Source organism: Rutidosis leptorrhynchoides, chromosome 1, assembly GCF_046630445.1.
Source record: "Rutidosis leptorrhynchoides isolate AG116_Rl617_1_P2 chromosome 1, CSIRO_AGI_Rlap_v1, whole genome shotgun sequence".
NCBI classification, from domain to species: Eukaryota; Viridiplantae; Streptophyta; class Magnoliopsida; order Asterales; family Asteraceae; genus Rutidosis; species Rutidosis leptorrhynchoides.
In genome coordinates, this window is record NC_092333.1 from 191,973,379 (window position 1) to 191,981,240 (window position 7,862).

The following is a 7,862-nucleotide window of genomic DNA, read 5'->3' on the forward strand; positions in this document are numbered from 1 at the left end:
ATATATATATATATATATATATATATATATATATATATATATATATATATATATATATATATATATATATATATATATATATATAAACTTATTTCCAAAATATTAGCCTTCAAAACAAACTTTAATATAGCTTTTTAATTTTTGTGTTAAAACAGTTTTCTTAAAGTTTGCAACATGGCATTTATTCTTACAACGGATGTGTTTATTATCAGTGGCGGAAGTAGGATTTTCTTTACAGAGGCGAATTTTTTTTTTTAAACCGTAGTAATTTTATTGGCAAAATATGGAGGTTCTGGGGGCAAAAAATTGTGGTTTTTAGGCAAATTATAAAGGTTTTTGAGCAAAATTTGAAGGTTTGTGGGCACAATTCGAAGTTTTTGAGCCAAAAGTTGGAGAATTTTTGGCAAAATTTGAAAGTTTTGGGAGCAAAATATGTAATTTTGGGACAAAAAAATAATCCACTGGGGTAAATTCGAAAAAACTCAAAATTTTTATACTAAAATTTGCAAATTCACTGAAGCCCCCTTCCCCCACTTAGTTTCGCTACCACACCACAAACACAACTTATTAAACATCAAGCTTACTAGCAGGAAATCAAATTATTTCATAAAACATGATTGCAACATGACATTTATTCTTACAACACAACTGTCTTTTATTACCACACGATAAACACATAGATATATACTTCTAGTACTCCATGATCACTCTATCCGTTTGCTTTGTTGTGTGAAAGCTGTAAAACAACGTTTTCAATGTCAGTTAACTGACTTAAGTTAAAAGGCCATTGGGCCCGCGATATGCGATCAGATAATAAACTGTATATAATTTGTGCATTGCCTTTCAAAAAAAAAAAAAATATATATATATAGAAATTTAATTTGTGCGTTGATTGTACCGATTAGCTTGGTGAGATATGTCATCTAAAAACTTAAAAAGTATTTTACGTTAAAAAAAAAAAAAAAAAAAAAGACGTATGTACTTTGTAGATAGATAACAAGATTTACATACGTACCGGACTGATAGGCGTTGGACTGAGATTAAACGTTGCAAGATGGAATCTCCGCAAACTCAGAGACTTCGAAGGATGTTGTCTTAGTTGGAAGAGTGAACCAGAGTTTGTCACCCACTAATTTGATTTCATAAACATTTTGGTATCCAGTGGACAATTTGAGCTGGATACCTGTCAAGTCGATGATCTGAGGTTGCTTGTCGTTGCTGATGTCTCCAATGACCGTTTTGAAATAGATAAAGTCGGCGTCCCCAATTTTTAGGGGACATAGTTTCGAATAGTGTACTTCAATGGTGGAAGTGGGTAGGTCGAAGGAGCAAGATGAGTATGGATCCGGGAACAAACCGGGAGGCAGACCGTATTTACGTAGAACTCCATGAGGGTCACAGTCAGAGGCCGAAGCCGTAAAGACAATTAGGGATAGGAGGATGAGAGACATTTGGGAAGCGGATGCCATGATTGATTGATGATGTAATGAGAAGAATGATTTTAAGTTGTGAAGAATTCTTATCAACTAGAGAGTGTATATATAGCCAACAAAAGATACGTACCCATCATGCCTGTGAAAAAAAAAAAAAAAAAAAAAAAAAAAAAAATTTACTATAATAGACGTTGGTGTTAGGCATCATATACTATCATGCATATAATAAAATATAAAGTACGTGATTACTTACTATAAACATATGCTCTTCTCAATATTATAGTTTAAACTAGTTGTTGAGCACTCGCTTCGCGCTGGGGCTCCATTTTGAATGCGAGTTAAAAAAAAGTCTTGATCTATTTTGTAAAAAAGAATTTTTTCGACATCTAATATTGAAAGGTTGTTCTTTTTGTGAAAGTTGCTTCTTTTAGCGTTCCGTTTTTTTGTTTTTTGTTTTTTTAAAAAAAATAAGTTAGTTGATCTATTTCGTAAAAAAGAATCTTTTTCGACATCTTTTGGTAGCATTGAAGGGTTGTTCCTTTTATGAAAGTTGTCTCTTTTATCGTTGAGGAAGAAAAGAAAAAAAAAAGGGAAAAAAAGTTAGTTCATTTTTTTTGTAGAAAAAAATTTTTTCGACATCTTTTGATAACATTGAAGGATTGGTTCTTTTACGAAAGTTGCTTCTTTTGTCGTTGGAGACCTAAAAAAAAATTAATGTAGCACAGTAGTAGCCCATGTGGGTTCAACTGTTTGAGCGCAGCGTACAAGTCGGTAAAGCGTGATGGGTGTTATTATTCAGTATTTTTAGTTTTTATAATGGGATAAATAATAATTTAGAATTTAGAATATAAGTATAAAGTGGGGGGTTTAATTTGTATTTTAATGAAGTTAGGGGGTTAGTTTTGTGAAAAACAAAAATGTAAATGTTTTATTCATCGCATAAAAGACAAATTAATCTATCTATATATCTAAATGGCATAGGCAAAATGAATAGTGACATTTATAAGTTTAACAAACTTACTCCAAACTTTTTATTTTTTTACAATTTAACCACATTCTTTATAATAATTAACTTCATAGCTTCCAAATGAATAGTGACATTTATAAGTTTCACAAACTCACACCAAACTTTTTTTTTTTTTTTACAATTCAACCACATCCTTTATAATAATTAACTTCATAGCTTTCAAATGAATAGTGACATTTATAAGTTTCACAAAATCACACCAAACTTTTTTATTTTTTTTACAATTCAACCACACCCTTTATAATAATTAACTTCATAGCTTTTATAAACTTACCACAAACTTTTCACATTTTATAATTTAACCATTAAACTTCTCATTCATTATAGATCGATCACATAATTTTTACTATATAATAACTATTTATTATTATTATATATACACACACACACATATATATTATATAAATAGTTTTTCCTATTTTATTAAATAGTTTATACCAATCGTTGATGTACGTCTCACTTTATTGATTGAACATTTGGGTCTTTTCTCTCGACAAGACGTAAAGTAAAACAAAAAATGATGAATAATTACTTTCACGCTTATTACAAATCAATCACATAACTATTTTTGTTCCATTCCCGACAAAACGAAAAATAAAAAAAAAATGATAAATAATAACTTTCTCAATAATTAGCTATACAATTAATGTTAATCAAGGGTGAAGAACCGGCGCAAAGCAAGGTCGCCCAACTAGTTTTGTCTAATAGATAGTATGTTAATAACGAGGTGACATGTGTACATAATACATGATGTAACACACATTGACGTCGTCACATGCAAAGTTAACGTTGGTTTTATGATAATTATATCCCAAATATTTTCTTTTCTAAGTTATTAATCAAAACGTCAATTTTCTAAACATAATTGACGATACCTCCTAAAAAAATGAATTTGGCAAAACATCCTACATCTATATCTTCAAACACTAATAAAAATGGATCGTAATTCATCATGGTAAGTAAGCCTTAATTGAAGATGACTCCAATATCCTTTTAAGCCCTTGCAATTCCTCTCGATTGCAATCTAAATCTGAAAACTCAACATTACCTCCTCCGGGTTATCCTATTCAAGTACAACAGCAACCTTTGGTGTGGTACTGGTCATGTTTATTTGAAACACAACGGAAGCTTCAGCCATCTTGGATAACCAAGTGGAAAGCAGCGACAACGATAGGTGTAGGTTTAGTGCTAAGGATTTGTGATCCGACCGTGTTATACTCCTCATATAGACCCATAAGGAAATCATATAAGCGTTATTTATCCATCTTAGCATCCAACGATTTACCCAATTCACAAGTGCAACCATTACATTCACAAGATGGCATAGGACTAACTAAATGTGTTTCATCCCAAATACTTCTTGATTTCGTGTAATAAGAAGAAACAGACAATTGATTTTGATGTACCATAGTAATCGCAGTCTGAGTTCATTCGCTCTAATATATATATATATATATATATATATATATATATATATATATATATATATACACACACACAAACACACACACTAGGTTTTTTGAGCCCGTGCATTACACGGGTGTGTAAAAATCAGTGTAAAAAATGTAACATATACTGAAATTTTTATTTTGTTTTGCAAAATCGGAATAGCAGATGAATGATTTTAGGTTTGTTCAGTCAACTGGAATCTTGTTTAAATTTTGGAATAACATATACCTATGAGATGTATTTGTGGGTTAGATTTTGATTTTGGTAAAGGGGGATAACAACTTTTGTTAACCTTTTTTAAAAAAAAAAAAAAATTTTATCTCGTTTTGTCGGGCGATTAGTTTTCCTTCTCGGCCGCGCAGTCCCTTTTTCTTGCTTCACAACGTTTTTCAGGCGGGATCAAAAGCGTCATCGTGGTCGGAAATATACCTCATACTCCTATGAAAGATGGTTGGTTTTTCAAAGAACGTCGTAACAACATAGAATCGCCCCGTAAGATTGATTTCGACTTTCAAAATTGTTCCGATAAGGATTCAGAATCCTATTATTTGACAAATTTCCCAGAATTTACTGATATCGCAACTATGTGGAAGGGTTTTGATAGGTATGGATGTCTTGTTAACGTTTATATTGCTAGGAAACGAGCGAGAACTAGCAAGCGATTTTCTTTCGTTAGATTTATGGGGGTTAAACATGTTCTGGACATGGAAAAGAGACTTGCGTATATTTGGATTGACAATTTACATTTCTTTGTCGAAGCTTCAAAATTCGATTCAAGGAAACCTAACCCGGTCGTTGTTAATAAGCCTCACAAGAATGTTACTGCAGATGTGCTTGTTCATAACGTTAAGGTGATTGATTTAGATAAAGGTGCTACTACAAACAGTGGACATTCTTATGCTTCTAAAGTGTCGACTCTCAAGTCTTCGATAAAGAAGATGTCTTCGGATGGTTCGGATTTAATTCATGTGCAGAATAACAACCTTGTCATCATGGCTAAGGTAAAAGATGTTGGTGCTTTATATACGATCTATCCTCTTTTCCTAGCAGAAGGTTATCGTGATTTCAAAATCCAATACGTTGGTGGGCATTGGATTTGGTTGAAATTTGAATCTGAATTGAGTGCTGCAGTATTTAAAGATACTACAGACATCATGTCAATGTTTGTGTGCATTAAAGAGTCCTCGGATGACTTGCTTGTAGACGAAATAATCGTTTGGGTAGAAATTTCTGGTTTGCCCACGTGTGCTTGGGGAACCAATGCTGTCAAAAAAGTGGCTACATTGTTTGGACGTTTTTTGTTCTTTGAAGCAAATAGTAAAGTTACTTTGTCCTTGGGATGTGTGTGTATCACAAAGTATGATAAGAACACTATTTCTACTTCGCGTATTGTGGAGATAAATGGCAAAGAAGTGCTGATTTTCGTCATGAAGTGGGTTCTTGTGTTTTTGATATTGATGCTACAGTTTAGGTGTGCAATAGTGAGCATGATTGCACGGATAGTGTTGAGATTCGCAGCGGATCATCCGATTCTAATGATGAGGGTTCTAATACGACATCAGATCCATTAAAAGAATTTGATGGCATTAATCTAGATAGTTGTTCGGTACAGGAGAATGAGAAAACTAATGCCGAAGGTTCTGTTAATTGCGTGAAGTTGTCAGAAGGGGATACCAAGGTGGAAGATACTTGTTCAAGCAAACCTTATCCACTTGGTTTCACTCAGGAATTTAATAATAGCATGGCAGATCAGGTATTTGGATGCACGGTTAATTGCAACACTACGTTTACTGTTTTTAATCAAGACCTTAAAGTTAATCGTGTTACGAGCTCAAATGAAGAAAGTGATGACATTTTTGATGTTGGTGAGCTCTTTGGATATAACCTTAAGGGTTGTAATATTCTCAAGAATTGTGTACACGAATCGAATTTGTTTTAAATGAAGAGTTTATTTGTTAATAGTTGCGGGTCCGAAGTATTCACCAAAAAAAGTGGATACGGGAAATGTGTGTATCGTTGAAAGTTCAGTTTTTGGGGATTTAAGAATCAAAAATGTCTCGACTTCAATTGTTTCGTTTAAAGTCATTTTGGGGTAATTATAATTTTGATTTTGTGGTAAGCTTAGATAGAGGCTTCTCGGGAGGCATTGTTTCCTTATGGGACCCGATTGTGTTCTTGAAGAGCGATATGTGTGGTTAACGGAGAATATTAAGGTTTTCATGGTTAATGTTTATGCTCCTGAATCATTACCGGATAAAGCGTCAATATGGAATAAACTTTCCCTATTTATGGGTTCTCATACGATGATTTTATATTCATGGGGGATTGCAATTCTGTAAGGTGTAGGGAGGATCGGTGCTGTTTTGAATTTAATCATGGCGATGATCGTATTTTCAATGATTTTATAGAGTCTAATGCGTTGTATGAAATTCCTCTCGGTGGTTTGCAATTCATGTATTGTAATAAAGCCGGTAACAAGCTTAGCAAACTTGATAGATTTTTTATTACTAACAATATTCTTAATGTTGTTGATGACTTAAAGGGATCGGTCTTAACTCGGGGTTATTCATATCACTCTCCCATTTTTCTTTTTCAAGATAAGGTGGATTTTGGTCTGACCTATTTTAATATATTTGATTCTTCGGCCAGATTTTGATGATACGGTTAGACATCAGTGGAGCTCGATTAATTCTAGATGTGATTTAGACACTATTGCAAAATTTCGTTTATTGAAGGCACACTTGAAATCTTGGATACATTCGGCAAGGTCAAACGAAGCATCTCGGATTAAGCAGCTAACACAAAAAATTAACGATCATGACGTTATTATTGATGCAGGTAATGCTTCTGCCGAAGACATTGATCTCAGGAGCTAGTTGTTTGCTGACAAAAGAGGAGCTTTCCAAGTTATTTGATTCTGATTCGTTACAAAAAGCAAGTATTAAATGACACGTGGAGGGTGACGAGATTTCCAAATTCTTTCATAGTTCACTCAAACACAAATGTGGTACTCAACATATTCAAGGTTTGATGATCGATGGTGTTTGGGTTGTTGACCCAGGTGCTATTAAAAATAAGTTTCATGAATTTTTTTTAGCGTTAAATTTGATGAACAGAGATCCTGGGCTGATTTTTATGCTATAGAGCCTAATTATAAACTTTCGGTCGATGAAGCTAATTTTCTAGAAAAAGATGTAGAAGACTCAAAATTATACGTGCAGTTTGGGATTGTGGTAGTGCAAAAGCCCCTGGCCCCGATGGTATTTCTTTCCGTTTTATTAAGCATTTTTGGGATATCTTTCACTTTGATATTAGCAGGGACGTTCGATTACTGTACTCAAATAGAACGATGCCTATTGGTGCTAAATCTGCATTTTTTTCTTTGAACCCGAAAGTGAAGAATCCAGTGCTTGTTACCGATTTCCATCCTGTTTCGTTGGTTGTTTCTTTTACAAGATTGTTTTGATAAATTACTTAGTCCGGTATGGTTTGCTTTTATCTTTGAACGTCAGATTCTTGTTGGTCCTTTGATTCTTAGCGAGATTATTTCTTGGGTTAAAAACTCGAATAAAAAAATGATGTTATTTAAGGTGGATTTTGAGAAAGCCTACGACTCGGTCAATTGGAATTATCTTATGTTCATGTTACACTCTTTGGGTTTTGGTCAAACGTGGTGTGACTTTATTATGGGATGTATTTAGTTTTGCTAAAACATCTGTTCTTGTTAACGGGAGCCCGACCCGTGAGTTCGATATTAAGAGAGGACTTAGACAGGGCGACCCGTTAAGTCCCTTTCTTTTCATTATTGTTATGGAGGGGTTTCATTTCGCTTCTAAACGCGCTATGGAAAGTCAGTATATCCGTGGTATTAATGTAGGGAGAGATTCTATCCGGCTTTCTCACTTTATTTATGCGGACGTTGTGGTTATTTTATCTAATTGGAATTTGCGTGA

General features: G+C 33.6%; 1 long non-coding RNA gene across 1 annotated transcript; it reads right to left on the bottom strand.

The window, feature by feature from the left end:
- Positions 1-584: 584 nt before the first annotated feature.
- On the bottom strand, positions 585-1,500 carry LOC139867736 (uncharacterized). Its single transcript, XR_011765929.1, has 2 exons — positions 1,016-1,500; positions 585-736 (listed from the first exon to the last, which is right to left on the bottom strand). It is a non-coding gene; the product is annotated as an uncharacterized lncRNA (long non-coding RNA).
- Positions 1,501-7,862: the final 6,362 nt, after the last annotated feature.